Source organism: Nipponia nippon, unplaced genomic scaffold (genome assembly GCF_047370975.1).
Source record: "Nipponia nippon isolate SJK-2023a ecotype South Korea unplaced genomic scaffold, ASM4737097v1 scaffold_3, whole genome shotgun sequence".
NCBI lineage: Eukaryota > Metazoa > Chordata > Aves > Pelecaniformes > Threskiornithidae > Nipponia > Nipponia nippon.
This window is the reverse complement of record NW_028262347.1, coordinates 21105996-21124926: the sequence shown is the minus strand read 5'-3', so window position 1 is coordinate 21124926 and position 18931 is coordinate 21105996.

The window sequence follows — 18931 nt, the reverse complement described above, 5'->3', positions numbered from 1 at the left end:
CATGCAAATAGTTTTCTCAGTCTTGGCAGTAAATACAGCTTTGTGGGGAGTAGTGATGGCAGGTGTCCTGTAAGGACTGTCACTGAGGTGTGCTGCTGTGATAGAAACAGCTACATCAGGCAGAAAAATAAAACGAAAATTTGGTTGGTTGCCTTAAATAGAACTTTTGTGTAATGACTTGAAGGATCTGGAATATAACCATGCTCATCTTTGAAGGGGATGTAGCTTAATTTGTGCAGTTGAGACAGTAGAACCACTTGTGATCTGTTAGGAATGCCTATTAAGAGTCTTCAAAAAAATAGCCTGCATCAGATTGTATTTCAGACTTGTTCCACCAAATATACTCAAATTTGGTGTGTGTGGAACTGGATAATGATTCACAGCCTCACTGTGGCAAGCAGAGAAAATGTTTTTTTTGGATCTGTCAGACCTTGGAGAGCTGAAATTGCAGTTACAATAGGAGTAGGAAGATGATAATTGGGTACTTGTACAATAAGAATTTTGATCTCTGTAAAGTATGAAGTCTCAGTAAAAAAAAAAGTATACACACAGTTGCAAAATTATTCATTGGAAGGCTTCCCAAGTCCTCAACTGCTTCTGATGGTAGCAGCATAGGAGGGGGAAAAAAGAGCTCCCTTCTTGAAAATAAGAGCAGAGCATTAATTTCATTATTCTGTAACAAATTGTTTGATCATGTCTTCAGTGAAAGCTTTAGTTTGAGTTTTGCTCAGGCTTCAAAGTTTCATTTTCTGGCTTTTATCTTCAGAGACTGCTCCATCAGTTCTTGGAGAAGGTAGATGTACTGCCTTGATCCCACAGGTGTCTGTATGCACTTAAGAAAAATTCTGAGCTGGAAAACTTTACTGATTAAAAGAGACCTGTTAAGCATCCTAGCGAACCACACCACATATTCTTTTGATGAAACTAGCACGAAAGGCTACGTTGTTTTGTGAATGTGATGGAAACTGTCCCGGGAATTCTTCCCAGGTTCTGTCAGAGAGGAGGCTGCAGCAGTGGCTACGGCTGTTACCATACTCTCTTATGCTGAAGTCAAGGATCATCCGGTGGCTCTTCAGATTGGGTTAAAGTCTAAAATAATTTCTCACACTTGTCAGTCTTCAGTGCAACTTGTGTGTTTCTAAGGGATTTCATACCTATTTAAGAAAGGAAGTTTGAGCTCTAAAACTGCTTTATTTCCAAATTCTAGGGCCTAACCAGGTACAGCAGTCATCTGACTGTTATATGACTGTGTATTTCAGAATCTGCTTCACCACATTTCAGACCAAGTTCTTCTATGGCACCATTAATAACTATAACATAATCATAGATTGGAAATTACTTTTTTAGTGGAGGGGACAAAAAAGGGAACACCACGTATCTTAGTTATTTCTTGCGGAGCATTACTGCAGTAAATACAGAGTGTAGATTTGCGTATTCCCTACTCCATTCTGCTGTGATAATTTCCTGCTAATAAAGTGTGAGAATCCCGGATCAGGAGCTGAAACTAAATTAAAATGTTTCTTCTCTTGTATTACAATGTGAGAAATCATGTTATAAATATTTAGGGAAAAAATGTGGATAGAGAATGACTTTTTTTAAAAAACAGTTACCAAACTCAGTGATTTTTTTGAATGTTTGTTGATTGTGATTTTGTATTTTTTACACTAGAGGGAGCAATACACACACAGACCATCAACATTCACAAAATTAATATTTTATTTTCAAAATGCTCCTATTAAAACTTCTTGCTGCAAGTGGGCTGTTTTGGGAATGCTTATTTTTAATTGTAGAGCTAGTACATAGAACAACAACTCTGGATTTTCTGGCTCTCTTTCTGTCTAATTGCTAGTGAGAGGCGAATTACTTCTTACACTGTGTTTTATTTAGCTGTTGATTTTCTTTTCACAGGTGTATTGCTGCGGGTGCATTCTGTAGTGTTACAAACAGAAAATGTCTCAGAGCTGCTTGCTGCTAGTAACACAGTACAAGTAAAACATGCTGCAGTCACCAGTAAGAATATTCGAGTTTGGAGGTGAAGGTGCGAGATGAGACAATTGCTCTGTCCTGCAGGCGGGCGAAGGAAGGTTGTCGTGAGGATATTCGCAAGGGAATTCAATAAACTTAGCTCTGATGTGTGATCGTGTGGGTAAAGGTTGTTATCTATAGAAGGAAAATACTTTTTTTTTTTTTTTGACTTGTAAGTCTATAACACAAATATAGAAGTTAAATGTAAATGGAGGAAGCATTCTACTTAACACCTTTTGGTTATCTTGTTCACATTTTTGTATAGCATCATTCAGTTATTATGACTTACCTATTTTTTAAGTTCTTCCTTGAAAGATTTATTTCCTCTAAAACTTCTCTTACAAGGTAGAAAAAGAGCAAATTCAAGTTAATGAAAGTTTATAAAGTTGAAAATATTCTTTTAGAATAGCATGAAATTGATAAATAAGCTTTTTAAAAACTTTTTTGGAGATTGGTATTTGATGGGAGGGGGCTGTAAATTTATTTTTATCTGCCTACTTTATTCACCTTGTTTTCATTGCCTCTGCACAGAAACTGCTATCAAATCTCTACTGGTCAGGGAGGAAAATGCAAGATCTCAGCAGCTGTACTTTAAGGTTATTCGGGATCCTTTTCTCTTAGATTGTTTCCGTAGTTTTAAAAATCTAACACTGCAGTCACCTCGTTCTATCTTCTGCTAATACTACATGGAGAGAGGAGACAGAATAAGGAAAATTTAACTTTGTGGGTTTTTTTAAATTTAAATTTAATTATTCTTTAAAATTTTAAAATTAATCCCAGTGTGATCACATCTCTTAGAAAACAGTCCTCTGGTCAAACTGCTGCTTTGTTGCCTGTGTTGATTGTTTGCAGAGTTCCTCCAAGCTCCGCTGGTTTTTTGTTCGTCTGTTTTGATGTCTCCACTGCAGCAAGTCAGCACTGCCAGCAAAACAGGCAAGTCTCAGCTCCCTGGGCTAATGTCTGGATGTACAGAGGTCTGTGGTAATGTTTCCATGTCCAGTCTTTGGTTGCTCTTCTTTATACAATGAGCCTAAGTATTAACACTACTTTTCCCATTTCCCCCATTAATCTGCATTTTGGCACGTTTTCGGTCTTACTTAAGCTGTCTTGAGCTATTCTCTACTGTGAACCCAAGGGAAGCCTAACTGAATTCTCTGTTCAGCTTGCCTGGCAACAGCCCAAAATAATAAAAATTTGGTTTAGCCTAAGAAGATGGGCTAGGAGAGCTCACACGTCTTTCTCATCTATGTTCAGTTATCATGTCCTTCACTCCGCCATACTTGGCTCTATGAGGATGGGAATTTTCACATTTCTATAGCATAAAACAAAACAGGAAAAGCTTATCTAAATACATGGAAAATACAAGGAGGGCAAAGGAAATTCTACGCCTGTCATTTTAATGGGAAAACAGTTGCTAATAGATGATGCAAAGATGATGAAGGATTGGAGTTGTTTTGATTGATTTCTTTGCTTCATTCTTCACAAAGAGTTCTTTTGAGATCATGAGAGTTCATTTTTTCATACTCCTAGTCCTTGATAAAAAGAAATTGAGAATATCTTCCTTGACTCTTCTTTAGGGTTGTAGGAGCTTGATGCTCATGCTCAAGTAGATGGGGAACTACAGGAAGAATATTAGCAATTTTTGTCAATAAGACAATGGGGAACTACAGGAAAAATATTAGCAATTTGCATCGTGAACTTATGAAGGACTTTTGGGCTTTCTGAATAACTAGAGAAGTGCTAAAGTAGTGTCTTCATTTAAAAAGGGAGATTTGGAGTGTTGTCCACCAGTCTTGCTGAAAGATAAAGCCACTGCAAGGACATGGTGAGAAAAGCAATGGTGGCTGGATTTTAGGTGGAAAGGTAATAGCTGAGAGATGGGCAGAAAGAGTGCAACAGTATTTTCCTACTTTCCTACTTACGAAGATACAATTTATGTGGATTTACAAGCAGTTAAAGGATATGGAGAACTTAATTAATTTTTAGTTAATTAAAAAATTTTTATTACTTGTGTAGGATAGGATAACAGTCTTAATGGTGGATAAAAGGGGAGGTAACAGTTGGAATTACTTTTGACCTCACCAATGCTTTTGATGTTCTTCATCATATTTTCTTAGGCGTATAAGAAAAATATCACCTAGAACAAACAAGTTTTTGAAAAACTGCAGCAGTTCACAAAGTAATTGTCAATGGTTTGATGCGAAACTGGGGGAACGTTTTCAGTAGTCTGCCTTTTGGGTCTGCACATTAGTGAATAGTATTTAATACTTTCATGCTAAATAGCACTGCAAAACTCTAAAGTGCTAGTCCAGATTTTTTTTTTTTTATCTACATCTATGTTTTGAATGAACTTCAGTAGTTCTTTGGAACATACTTTGCTTCCTACTTGGTGTGGCTTTTCTACATATGATATGTATGTCCCAGAATTAGTTTCTTTACAGACTGATATGTAGACTTCACTGAATGAGCCATAAATGTAGCGCTTGAATACCAGTAGGGTTTTTTTCTCCCAGCACAGGGGGGACTTGGAATTAAAGAAGTGTTATTTGTCCAAACCAGGACAAGATGATGTATTTGGGCAGCAGTTCCTTTAGAAAGTAAAATTAAGACTGGTATTAAAGGTGTCATCTTTCTTTTTCCTTTCGGTGGAAATAGCTGTCTGTGCACAAGGAAAATGACTCTTACAAGATAAACAGAAAGCAAGTAAAACTACAGTCAGGTTGTACATGAACTTAACTGGCAATCTAAATTTTATGCCTTTTCTGTAACTTCCATATTTATGATGGTGAAACTAAGTAATTTTTAATTTCTACATTTTAGAAGAAAAGTGAAATTGAAGTTACTCCTCTGCACTTCTGCCAGATGTTGATCATGGGGATAATGTATACAAGATGCCAGTAAGATGCTGATGAACCATGAAGATCAATTTTTCGGATCAGCTTCATCAAATAATTTGAACCAAGCTAATCTAATTTGCTGCATAATTGTCTGCTTCTTTCCACAGATGTTCATTTCTTCTGAAAATGGCTAATACAGTACTTGTCAGAAGGTGTTTCCAGCTGAGAAAAATATGGGTCTTGGTTGCATTGTTGATTACATTAGAAAATAGTCCTAACTTTTAAGGAAAATGTTGCTCTAAAAGGGGATTTCAGCAGTGTAGAAAAAAGGCTTTTTGTAGTGTCTGACCAGAAGAAGAAATGTACGTATACATTCTGTGTGGTGGTCTTGAAACTCACGAATTGGTATATTTTTTCCTGAGTTTCCATTACTCCCTTTTCAATCAAAGATCATTAAAACAACTTACTTTGTACCATAAGATCTCTTAAAATTCCTGTGTTTGAGTGTGATTTATTACTAGTTATTTGGTTTTAATACTTCAACTGACATAAAAGTGTTGAAGTGTATGTAAATAAATTATAGGCTTAGTTGGTCTTTAATAGGTAATAAGACGTTCCTAGTCTTTGGTACTGAGTAGGATCGAGCAGCCCTGTGCATGGCTTCCTGTACCACAATAGGTTTCATCCATATTCTTTGGTAGTTGTTTTGGGGAAAAGAGTAATACTTTCATCCAAGAGAATGCATAAAGGCATCTCTTAAGTGAACCTATCCCAGACTTCTTCATTTTTCTTAAGCATTCTCAGATCTTATTCAGCTGGCAAATTAATCTGGGTCAGAATAGGCTCCTTCTCAAAATCTTCTGAGCATAATGTTATATTTCATAGCTCTAGTTTGTTGACAGACAGCACTGCTGAGCCTTTACCTCTTTTCATTTTGTCTGCCACCATACATACTCTGATGATTACGAAGGCTTTTTTACAATCCTCTGCTGACCATCAAATTTCCAAATCATGCCCATGATAATTGCTATTCAATCCACTTCCCTGACTGTGGGAAGTGAGCAATGTAAAGTAAGGAAAGGCCACAAAAATGATCAGAGGGATGGAACACCTCTGCTATGAGGAAAGGCTGAAGGAGCTGGGGTTGTTCAGCCTGGAGAAGAGAATGCTCCAGGGAGACCTTATTTCAGCCTTTCAATACCTAAAGAGGGCTCAGAAGAAAGATGTGGACAGACTTTTTAGCAGGGCCAATAGTGATAGGACAAGGCGTAATGGTTTAAAACTAAAAGAGGGTAGATTCAGACTAGAGAGAAGGAAGAAATTTTTTACAGTGAGGGCAGTGAAACATTGGAACAGGTTGCCCAGAGAGGGGGTAGATGCCCCATGCTTGGAAACATTAAAGGCCAGGCTGGACGGGGCTCTGAGCAACCTGATCTAGTTGTAGATGTCCCTGCCAATTGCAGGGGGGATGGACTAGATGGCCTTTAAAGGTTCCTTCCATCCCAAAGCATTCTATGATTCTATGAAAGGCAAATTTGAGGCACCTAGTACTAAGTAGTTACACTAACAATGTTTCATTTTTGGCCTTTGACAGAGGGTTGATCTGGCAGTGAAGGATGGACCTCTGTAGAGCAGATTTAAATTCCTGGATATTACATATTAGTGTGCACAAGATTAGTCCTGTTTCTTGGAGCCTGGGTTGTTGACTCTGAGGGTTTTATGTATGATAAGTGGAGGATTGTGTTGTACTGCTAAAAACATGGTAGGTGCTTGTGATGTCACGGAATCATAGAACAGTTGAGGTTGGAAGGGACCTCTGGAGGTGTCTGGTCCAACCCCTCTCCTCAAGCAGGGCCACTTAGAGCGAATTGCCCAGGACCACATCTAGATGGCTTTTGAATATCTCCAAGGTTGGAGACTCCACAGCGTCCCTGGGCAACCTGTGCCAGTGCTTGGTCACCCTCACAGTGAAAACGTGTTTTCTGATGTTCAAGCAGAACCTCCTGTATTTCAGTTTGTGCCCGTTGCCTTTGGTCCTGTCATGGGGCACCACTGGAAAGAGCCTGGCTCTGCCTTCTTTGCACCCTCCCTTCAAGTATGAGTATACATTGATAGATCCCCCTGAACCTTCTCTTTTCCAGGTTGAACAGTCCCAGCTCTCTCAGGTTTTCCTCATAGGAGAGATGCTCCAGTCCCTTAATCATTCTTATGGCCCTTTGTTGGACTCTCTCCAGTATGTCCATGACTCTCTTGTAGTGGGAAGCCCAGAACTGGACCCAGTACTCCAGGTGTGGCTTCACCAGCACTGAGTAGAGGGGAAGGACCACCTCCCTCGACCTGTTGGCAATACTTGGTTAATGCAGCCCAGGATACAGTTAGCCTCCTTCCTGAAGATCATCTCATTTTTCGGTGTGCAGAGTTCGCAGAGGTTTTGTAACACTTTAGATTAGTATAAATTATGAGGCACCTTGGGGAGGGTAGGAAGTTGTGAGGAAACCAATCATGTCTTCTGTTCTTTTCTTAGCACTCATTTAAAAAATTAATTAAAGATTATGATGGTGTTCCTAAAGTGCTGCTTCTAAAGGTTTTCTTTAGCACATTTGTATGTACCATTTTATAATGAAAATCATTAAGACAGATAATATAATTTTATTTTTTAAAGCAAAGATCACTTAAAAAGAAAAAAAAAAAAGGGGCCAGCTTTATTTACCACAAGTTTTTCTTTTACAATAATTCTGATTTTTAATGCTACCATCAAAATCTGTTCTTCCTCAGCTGTTTCTCTTTCACTGACAATGAGTATTATAATAGCAAACCAATATATGTTAGGAAGCTTGAAAACAGAGCAAATCACAAGATGTTACACAGAAGAGGGTAGACATCCTGGGGTTTGGACAACTGCTATCAAGGTGCTCTGTGCAGCAGTGTGGATTCACGCAGTGCATTAACGCATGGGCAAAGAAAGAAAAGGTTTATACAATGGATTTGACATGCGGCCATTGAAGCAGTAGGCTAGAGGCAACTGAGTATTAAAATTGAACCGGGCAAATCAACAAAAAAGGTAGCTTAATAATTTTGTGACAGGAATTATGCAACTCAATTGCTTGCAATATCAGATGATTGCCCTTGATGGCCCAGAAGGTCTCTTTAAGGCTTTGTTGCTACTTCCTAATTGTTAAGCTGCCCCATGACAGGTAAATATGATTTGGTTTTGGCTTTTTAGCTAATTTTCATAAGTCTAATTCTACTGTGAAAGATTTTCACCCTCTCCCCCAATTCATATGTTAAAATAAAGCCAGAATAAGTCATCAGAATTAATGTTCCCAAGATGAGAAATGCAAACATGCTGGTTTTTTTGCTCTCCTTTTTGTTTATTTACTCTCACGTTCATTTTGTTATTTACTTCATAATATTGTGCATTCTTCCAAGGGTGGTTGCAGCGGTGTTTATACAAGGCATATCATTAAAAGGTACAAAAGCTCTAATTTATTAAAGATAATGATATTTTAGGTAAATAAAAGTGTATAAGTCAATATTGTGTTTTTTTCTGTTTTCCAGAAGATCTTCTGGAACAGAGTGAAGAAGACTTCTCATCAAAATAAGCAGTAAAAGAGAACTGTTAGCAGTTAGATATGTTAATGAATTATTTGATTTATCAGAGATGATGTCTGTCAACCAGAAAGTAAAAAAAAGACAAATAAAACTGAATTTGACAACAATAGAACAGTTGTTATTTAATCAAGTCCTAACTTCTAGGCACGGCAAAGAAGGCTGCATAGAAAATGAGGGCAGAGTTCTCAATTTAAAGTCGGAATAAAAATAAATAAGGTCAAAGACAATAGCAGCAGTGGATAGTCGCATGACACCTCTTCCAGAGCCTTGTACGCCAGGGACCCTGCTCATGCTGCTGTCTTATTATTGCAATTGCTCAAAGTGCCTATCAAATCTTCCATGCTTTATATCCGCTACTAACGTAAAAATAAACCATTAACATTTTAACACCTCAGCAATAAAAAGTTTTGGCTTTGAAAACTCTGGTCTTGTTTTATATTTAACATTCAGTATTTTCGTTAATCTTAGTTAGTGTGACACTATCTTCTATGTCCAAGGTTACTAGAGCTGACAGTGATATACTCAATCAGTCCTAGGGTTAGGTGTAGTTAATGAACTATACAAGTCTGTTTTATTAACTGTCTGTCTAAAATTAGTTTTGGGGACAGTCTGAAGTTCATATTAGCTCTTGTATTCAACTGTCTCTTTAACGTTAGCCATATGCGTACAATTACCAGCTAAAGAACAAACGGCCTTGGGAAGTCAAAAAACAGTTACAAAGCTGAAGATGAGCCGGCTTAGCCGTCGTGTTTGCAGTGAGAGAACATGTGAAATCTTTGCAGTAGATGTTAGTCCACTCAAGCACACATAATCAAATTACCACTATCTTTTCCAGTCTTCATAGGATCTGTTATAAAATGAAGCCAGAGACTGTATGGCTATAAGCTTACATGACCACTTATTAATTTGAATGCAAACAGGAGGGAAACCAGTTCTAGGGAAAGACAAAAGCAATACATGGCTTGGTGCTGCTGCTGACATTAAGTTTTGGTAAAAATAGAAACCTCCTGTTGGTAGAAAACTATTTAGTTTAAAGGATTGAGGGAAAATCTGCATCTCACAGGATGGGAAGAAAAAAACTTATGAAAAAAGCCTCCTAATTGGGATCACATGGCCACATGTTGGCCACATATAGAACTGTGCAACAACCTATGAATACTGCCTGTAGCTGACAGCACAGGTGAAATTCTCTTTACATTGTGTATGTAAGTCTGCCACAAAAATTACTGGCTGGGATGGCCCCATACTTGAGTCACGTATGCAGAACTAATCAATAGAGTATCATGTATACTTGATGTGTGCATAGACAAATATGTGTGTATTATGAAGGTACTTTTAATGATTTAATGAAGGGAAATGCACTTCCACTGCTTGTGTTCAGTTATATATGGTATTGCTTACCCTTCTGCTTCATCTTCTGATCTCTTGCTTGTGTTTGATCTGGTATTGTACCATGACCAACACCCTTCTGGGGGCTTGGCTGTAATTTAGATGTGAGAGAAGAACATAACAGGAAGTGTTGTTATCTCTGGCTAACAGATAAGGGAGTGAAGCAGAAATTCAGTGAGTTGTCCAAGGACAGCAGAAATTCAGTGACTTGTCTAAGGCCACAGAGGAAGCCTGGGACAGAGCTAGGAGTTGAACTGAACACACTTCTGCCTCAACTGCCAAATTATGCCTTCTTTTTTAATCAGCTGGTAAATTTGGAACTTAATCACTATCTCAGCTGCTCAGTGAATTTTGTTAGAAAAAGAAGTGTGGTGGGCTGACCCTGGCCAGTGGCGAAGCACCTGCACAGCTGCTCGGTCACTCCCTGCTCCCAGCGGGATGGGGGAGGGCATAGGAAGAGCAAAAGTGAGAAAACTCATGGGTTGAGATAAAGACAGTTTAATAAGTGAATATGGGATATGCCTTTGGCCAGTTCATGTCAGCAGTCTTGGCTATGTCACTTCCCAGCCTCTTGCCCAGCCCCAGCCTACTCACTTGGAGGGACAGAGTGAAAGACAGAGGCGGCCTTGACACTGTGCAATCACTGCTCATCAATAGCCAAAACACTGGTGTGTTCGGCACTGGTTTAGTCACAAACCCAAAACACAGCACAATACGGGCTGCTGTGAAGAAACTTAACTCCATTCCAGCCAGACCCAGTACAAAAAGTTTGAGGTTTTTCAGTTTGGTTTCATCTTACATCAGCATCAAAGGTCTTGTCATGACAACTTTTTAAATTTATTTTTAAGGCAGAAGTCCTCTAACCTCCTGTCAGAATAGTCAATAGTGCTGTAGTTAGAGCAACACCATCGGATATGGGACACTCAGATTTAAGGCCCCGCTTTGAACTTGGCACAGGTACTTACCTGTGAATCCTGTGTCCCATGCGCATCCTGCGGACACTGAACTTGGGCTCTTGTGACCCCAACTATCCATCCTGTAAATGGGAAGCCTTCTAAAAAAGCCTGGTTGAAATGAATATGCTTCTATGAAAAATTAAAATTGTTACAAAAAGTAGCTTAATACTTTTATCGAAAAGCTTCTCATCAGTATAATTATTTATGTCAGCCTCTTATCTACCCATAAATCTTGACTCTACCTAATCTCTACTCCTGTGCTGCAGATGTGAGGCACAATATAAAACATTTTTTATAAAACAGATACCAATTGATCCTAATCTATTTACTACTATATTGACTATTGGTATTAGCAGTCCCCAGTATACAATCTATACAGGTATGCCATGACGGGATTGAAATAAAGAGTAGTTCTACTGTGCTTCCTGGGAATGCATTTGGGGACTACCAAAACACATAATTTGTTCATGTAGTTAAAGAGTTTAAATTCATCTGTGCTGTGTTTAAAATTATGGGGTTTTACTCTTCTCTGCTGCTTCATTTAGAAACTTTATTTCCATTTCTTTACCTGCTGATTGAAATATGAATGTTTTAGCTTTCTGTGTAAGTTCATTTTATACTGCTAGATCTGTACACAAAAAGATGGCAGGTTGTTAAGTATGATTCCCGAAATGTATGCTAAAGTAGTAAAAAGAGAAAAAAAAAAGCCTTATTTTGGAAAAGTGGAGACACTGAGTATTAATCAAATGATAGCACTAAATTAGCACAGTGGTCTTTAAGGGATTTGAATACTTCATCCTGATGGATGAGCTGCTCATTTAGTACAAATATATTACAAAGACGTAGGAGAACTATGGGAGGCATAATTTTTCTTGTGGAAAACTTTTCTCATTAAGACCAGCTTATTGTGAAAACATAGTAAAATTATAAACTGCTTATATGTCTTTCACAAACATAATTAATTTTCACTAAATGAGTACAACCTTAGTTAAATAGTTCTCCCTCAGATGTAAGATATAAATACCTTCATGGTCTGAATTTTGCCCAAACTTAAGGTTTAGACTAAAATTCATATATTAGTACTGAAAAATTACAGCCATGGACCAAAATTTTTGACAACAAAAGACTAAATCTAACTCTTTTACTCTGTTAAGGTTGTTTACTTGTTTGTTTGCTTGTTTTACAGTAGTTGCGGAAATACAAGCACGGGAAACTTGTTCTCAGCCAGTTTGCTTGATATAAGTGAACTGAACTGTGGAGATGCTCTCAGGTAAACAGAGCCACTGCTGGGCTGCTCCAATGCCTGCTGTTATCACACTTCCCCAGGCCTGAAGATGAAGATTGGTCTGGACATAGGTTATATATGATCTTGCTCCCCCTCCCTCCTCTCATCCCTTATAATTTCTGACAGTCTTTCTCAAGAGTGGAAGTGAAAGGTAACTGCCTAGAGAGGGACATGAAAAGAATCCATTTTGTCTATCTTCCTAAATCTTCTAGATCTCTTATGGGTCTCTCTTTAAGTGTCCAGCATTTTCAGTTTTTGCTTTGGTTGATTTTCTTTCTTCTTCTCCACTTTGAGAGAGGAAATGAAAATGTTAACTCCGAGGGAGGTGAACAAACTGAGCAAATCTTCAGCATGGGACTTTTGCCATTACACAATGTGAGATTAAGAAGGTGCACAAGAGACAGTTTAGCTAGATCCTACTTTGTACACCACAACAGGCCTGCTGAAGTAAGAGGTCTTAATTTTTAAGACTAACCCTAAGGCATTTACAACTGCATGAAAATACATATCAAATAAGAAGTTTTAAAGTAGCAGTTTGATTGGATTTCTTGTATTAAGGCATTTACAACTGCATGAAAATACATATCAAATAAGAAGTTTTAAAGTAGCAGTTTGATTGGATTTCTTGTATTAACTTTTTAAAAAATATTACAGACAAATACTAGGCTGGAAAGATGCTGATTTCCAGACAATATACTACAACTATGAGTTCAAACACAACATATATACACAAATAACATAAAGGTAATTAAAACATTTTATTATTCAGTAAATATGCCTGCAATCTTCAAAGTAGAACAGTTTCATGTTCAATTTGTTTTGGTAAATTTGGTTTTTTAGATTAACAGCTCTTTTTGGATTATGGAACACTTGTATGAAAATACTATATTATGTAAAACCAGTTGTCTTTCACTCAACTTATTACTATTTGCCATGGTTTAATTCACGCAGTCCAGAAATGAGAGGCAGTTTGCAGTGTCCTTCAACTTTAACTGAAATCACAGAGTGGACTTACTGCTAACGATGTCTAAGAATCATATAGATAATAGCAATGTCTATAGGCCTTTGGCAGAGAAAGCTGGTAATGTTCTAAGACTAAGTTATGAAAGTTAACTATTTAGAAGATCATGGGAAGCCCTAGGGTGTGACGGAATTAAATCCTGACTTGTGCTCCAAGGAAGATACGCTGGCAAAGGATAAGTCTTTAGGGCCTAAGTATTAAACAACTTTTCCATTTAAAAAAGTTTATTTTATCCAAAAAGGTCAATTTTCTGAACCTCAAACTTCCATGAGAAATTTTAACACTGGTTTTGTAAATGAATATTCTGAAGTCCAAGACAGACTTTTTAGTTAACTTATTGTATTGGGTTTGTGTAGCAAGGTTTTGGTAGCAGGAGGCTACAGGGGTGGCTTCTGTGGGAAGATGCCAGAAGCTTCCCCTGTGTCCAATAGAGCCAAAGCCAGCCGGCTCCAAGATAGACCCATCGCTGGCCAAGGCCGAGCCCATCAGCAACAGCGATAGCACCTCTGTGATAACATATCTAAGAAGGGAAAATCTGCTGTGCAACAGCAGCCAGAGGAGAGGATTGAGAATAAGTGAGAGAAACAACTCTGCAGACACCAAGGTCAGGGAAGAAGGAGGGGGAGGAGGTGCTCCAGGTGCAGGAGCAGAGATTCCCCTGCAGCCCGTGGTGCAGACCATGCTGAGGCAGGCTGTCTCCCTGCAGCCCATGGAGGCTAATGCTGGAGCAGATATCCACCTGCAGCCCATGGAGGACCCCACACCGGAGCAGGTGGATGCCTGAAGGAGTCTGTGACCCTGTGGGAAGCCTGCACTGGAGCAGGCTTCTGGCAGGACCTGTGGACCTGTGGAGAGAGGAGCCCACGCTGGAGCAGGTTTGCTGGCAGGACTTGTGACCCTGTGGAAGGGACCCACGCTGGAGCAGTTCATGAAGAACTGCAGCCCGTGGGAAGGACTCACATTAGAGAAGTTCATAGAGGACTGTCTCCTGTGGGAGGGACACCACACTGGAGCAGGGGAAGAGAGCGAGGAGGAAGGAGCGGCAGAGACAATGTGTGATGAACTGACCACAACCCCCATTCCCTGTCCCCCTGCACTGCTCGGGGGGAGGAGGTAGAGAAAATCTGGAGTGAAGCTGAGCCTGGGAAGAAGGGAGGCGTGGAGAAAGGTGTTTTTTAAAATGCAGTTTTATTTCTCATTACCCTACTCTGATTTGATTGGTAATAAATTAAGCTAATTTCCCCAAGCTGAGTCTGTTTTTCCCGTGACAGTAATTGGTGAGTGATCTCTCCCTGTCCTTATCTCAACCCATGAGATTTTCACTATATTTTCTCTCCCCTGTCCAGCTGAGGAGGGGGGTGATAGAGCAGCTTTGTGGGCACCTGGCATCTAGCCAAGGTCAACCCACCACACCGATCAAGGAAGCAACTCCTGTGGTCCCAGTGGGCTGGCAGTAACAATCCAGGATGGATATGTGACATCAACTCTGTGCCCTGCTTGAGTTTGCTGAGGAATCTGAATGCAGTTGTGCTGCATCTACTGCAGATGTCTTCACCGCTGACTTCATGGCTATAGTGCAAGCAGATAGTTTTGGTTTGGTTTTCTGGTGGAGCTGCTCAAATCTGGCAAATTTTAAATTGTTTCTGCAAAGGCTCACTCTATAGGCCAGGGAACAAACATGAGATATAAGATGTCTGGATTCAGATTCCCTGCCTGATAAATATTCAGTTGCTTATTTAAAATCGGATAGCTTCAGCAGCAGTGAGAAAGACCTATAGGCAAAATAGTTAACCATGATGATTTAAGCTTAGCTGTGTGACTTTGCTTTGGAACAAGGCAGCAGTGCTGACCCAGACAGATCCTCTGCTCAGCTGGCAAATGCTGTTCGTTTCTGTCTTTCAGTCCTTATTTTATGTGATGTATTGTATACTGGAGAGCCTAAAGCATGCTGAGAATGGACAGGTCTCCTTGCAGACCTTCTGAGGGTTTCCAGGGTGAGCGTGGCTCCAGCTAAGCAATTAACTCTATAGATTTTAAGGGACTTCAGGTGAAAAACTTGGGTTTAAATCAAACATGTAATTTAGACATGTTCATTGTTTTCATTTCTTTTACATTTTCCAGAGTCTTGGAGTAAATAACTAAAAGGCAATTTTTATCTCAGATTAAAGATTTCAATCTTCTTCTGAAATAACTAAATTTATTTATTTTAAAAATGTTAGTTTTCTTCCTAACTGTCATTTTCCCTGCAACAGAAGTCCCGTCCAGGTATCTATGAAAGTATTAGAATCTAACACTCTAAGCTGCTACACCTTAAATGTACAGCCAGTTACCTAAATGCTATGGTATATTTTCATCCCTGCTGGATCACTCCTGTTGCAGAATTAGCATAGTTTGAGGATGCTATTTAGTAACTTTTTTGTGTGTTTTCCAAATTTCTTTTGTTTAGACCATTTGCAGAGCGCTATTATTCCCTGCTGTCCACAATCTGACTAGCTAGAACTAACTTCTCATTTTCCCTGATTCCTGATCATTAAGCTGCTCTTTCTACATGCTGATTCATCACTGCCTGTCCAACATATCAAAATACATTGGCTAGAGTTTCTTCTAACATTTACTGAAATTATTGAGTGACTTTCCATTAAATCAGTATTTGCTGGGGTGATGGGCTGCAGATCCATCAGTCTGGAGTATATATGACCAACATAGCACAATTTAGAGGAATCTGATGCTAAAACAGGTATTTTAAGACAGTTGTTTTACTGTTAATGAGTGCTTTAAAGTGACAGCAAACCTCAAAGGATGAGCAGTGACTGTTTCATCAGATTCAAAAAAGTACAGCTTCTCTTTTGTATTTGAATAATCAGTTGGAGTCACAAGGCTACAGAAATAGGTAGTGTAAAAATGATTCCTACTTCAAAGGGCACAGAACAAGCAACAATTTCAGATATCTTTAGAGTATATACCAAATGAATCTATACAATACAGTTTTTTGCAATTATTTGCAGCTCTTCTGTTGATATGAGTCTGCAGCAAAGAATTAAAACAGTTCATTGAGGTCGAGGAATAAGAAACAGTATCTAATTAATTACAGGAAACATTATGATGAGTCCAGCTGTACAATTCAGCTTCTATGTGTCTGTATACATGTATAGGTAAACCTGTATAATGTAATCCAGTTCACACAGGGACCATTCATTCATTCTAAGTGCTCTTTATGTTGCACAGGCATCTGAAGTCTGTCAAAGTTAACAAATGATTCAGGCAATCTCTAGCCATGTCCCAGGACCCTTAAATGAGGCTGAAGCATTGCTGCTGTTCCCTATCCTCCTTGCACATTGCAGTAAGGAAGTGTGTATTAAGACACAAAGCTACAGAGAAAAGCCAGCAAGGAATAGTTTAATCATTTCATGCTCTACTAAGACTTCTGCATACACCTGACAATTTTTGCAGGGTTTTGACGCTGCTGGTCTGGATGATGGCCGTGGTCCTACTCTTGCAATGTGATTACAGGACAAGTCTGACTGCAGGATTCAGGCTCATGTAAATAAGATTTACAAAAACAAAAGGTACATGCTTAGCACATACATTTTTAGTAACAAGTGGGTGAGAAACGTTTGGACCCCAGAAGGGTCCAAAGACTATTTTCCTCTCGTGATGTTACTCATCTAGTCATTTCTTTCTTGTCCCTTTCCTGCTCTTAATTCTTCTAACATCTGCAACAGAAAAGACAAAGCACCTTCATTGTTCGGGAAGTTTCAGGCAGGGTGAAGCTGGCTCTATTTTCAGACAACAGGACGGATTTCATTTTCAACTTAAAGAGAAATGTCTAGTAGTACGTGCTGCTGGTGGTGTTTAATTCCGAGAAGGGAAAAGTGAGCCTTCAACATGTAAAAAGTAGCTAAAAAAGGGAGCTTCTTTCCGCAAAAACTTTTTTGTAGGAAAAGAAATAATGGGTTTTAATAGCAGTCAGGATGGTTTAGGTTTGACATTGGGGAAAAAGCTCCCTAATAGTAATAATTTCACAGCTCAGGTTTAGACAGCTGATGGATTTTGTGGAATTTTTGTAATTTTCTATCTTAACAGAGAAATTAATTTAAACTATTTCAGGATGGATTTTTCTTTTTTTCTTTTTGTACAACAATATTTTAATCCCCTTTTTCTGCAAATTTCATTGTGATTAAAACTTTTACCTGTGATGTAAACCATTTTTATATTTTTCCACTTGCAGGGAGTTAAAAATAAGCATAACAGTTTCTGAAGTAAAATGTTTCCAAGTGGAAAACTGAAATGGCACACATTAAAAGTGATTCAAAGTTCTTAAAATTTTCCAGCTGAAATTTCAGTCTATATGAGTTCACAAATATTTTTGTTGTAAAAAAAAAAAGACAAACCATTTTATGAGATGAAATCGTTATCAACATTTCAGTAATCAGTGGAGAGTTACACAAACAAGTAGTTTTCTTATTTTTCCTGGGTTTTTTGTTTGTGTTAAAAAAAATGAAACCAGAAAAGCTAAATTAGTCTATTGAAACTGCATTTATTCATGCTCAAGATGTTTCATGTGACTTATTAAACACAAATACATTTTAACTTGAACAATTTTTGCATGTGCCTGATGTTATCCATATTTATAATATTGGTATAAGTATTTATAATGAGTCTCATCACATTTCTTAGTCTTTTAAATGTGAAATACTTAACAGTACTGACATTTAAAATTACATTATCAATATTAGAATTAACAATACTGGAACTAATAGAGTAGTTGAAACTTTAAGAACATCTTTGTTCTACCGTAGCATTGTGTAGCGCACTCTATTATAACTTTAATAGAAAATTATTTCTTTATTATGGGTTTGCTATCATCTGAACTCTCATAAAAGTGCTGTGAACAGGAAAGCTGTGAGTGGTTGAGGTGTAAGTCTTTTTATCCTCACTTGATACTGTAATTCTGATTATAAATGTGATAAAAAATGTGCCCAGAAACATGTTGGAGGCTTACAGACAAAGGCGAGCCAAAATGTCCTACAAATCTAGTTTAGGCATCACCAAAACCTTATCAAACCTTTTCCTTTGTAGGAAATTTCTTACATCTTAACATCCATATCTTAAAACCAGGAGGTTCCTCTGTTTTGTATCAGAAATCAGCACAATGTAATAATTTGTGGTTTTCTTCCTGTGTCAGTCTTGATTTAACTTCACATCCAAATCCTATTTTAATCCTTTTAATGAACATGCCCATTCTAATTGCACCCAACTTTTACCCGGAGAAAATTCCAACTATTATTTGAATAAAAAGAATATTGTCAACTTTGAAAAGAATTGTGTGTTTTCCCCCATGAAGGCTTGCTTTTTATGCTGCAGATATTCTCTTTGATGGATGATGCCACAGGGACAGTTTTGTTTTAACATAACATATTGGTGTTAAAATAAATCTAAAAGAACACGGAGGTCATACTGAGCTGGTCCCAAATGTCCCTATAGACATATGTACAGACAGGTGGTTAACACAGCCTCCTGTCCAAAATAAGATCTGGAGGGATTTCTTCTTATTCCTGACAGGTGGTCAGCTCTTCTCAGAGATCTCTGAATATGTCTGTTGGTTTGAAATATTTACGTGATTTTAAGATGGAACTATGGGCTCTTTGGGTGCAAAGCCACTATCCACCTTCCAAAGATGGTTTACTTGGGACTTTGAAATTAATTTCCTTTTTCAAGGAAAAATGAATACAAAGTGCTGAGGACAGAACTTAGGTTTTTTAGGGGAAAAACAGCAGAATTTAATCACATTACATTACACATATCT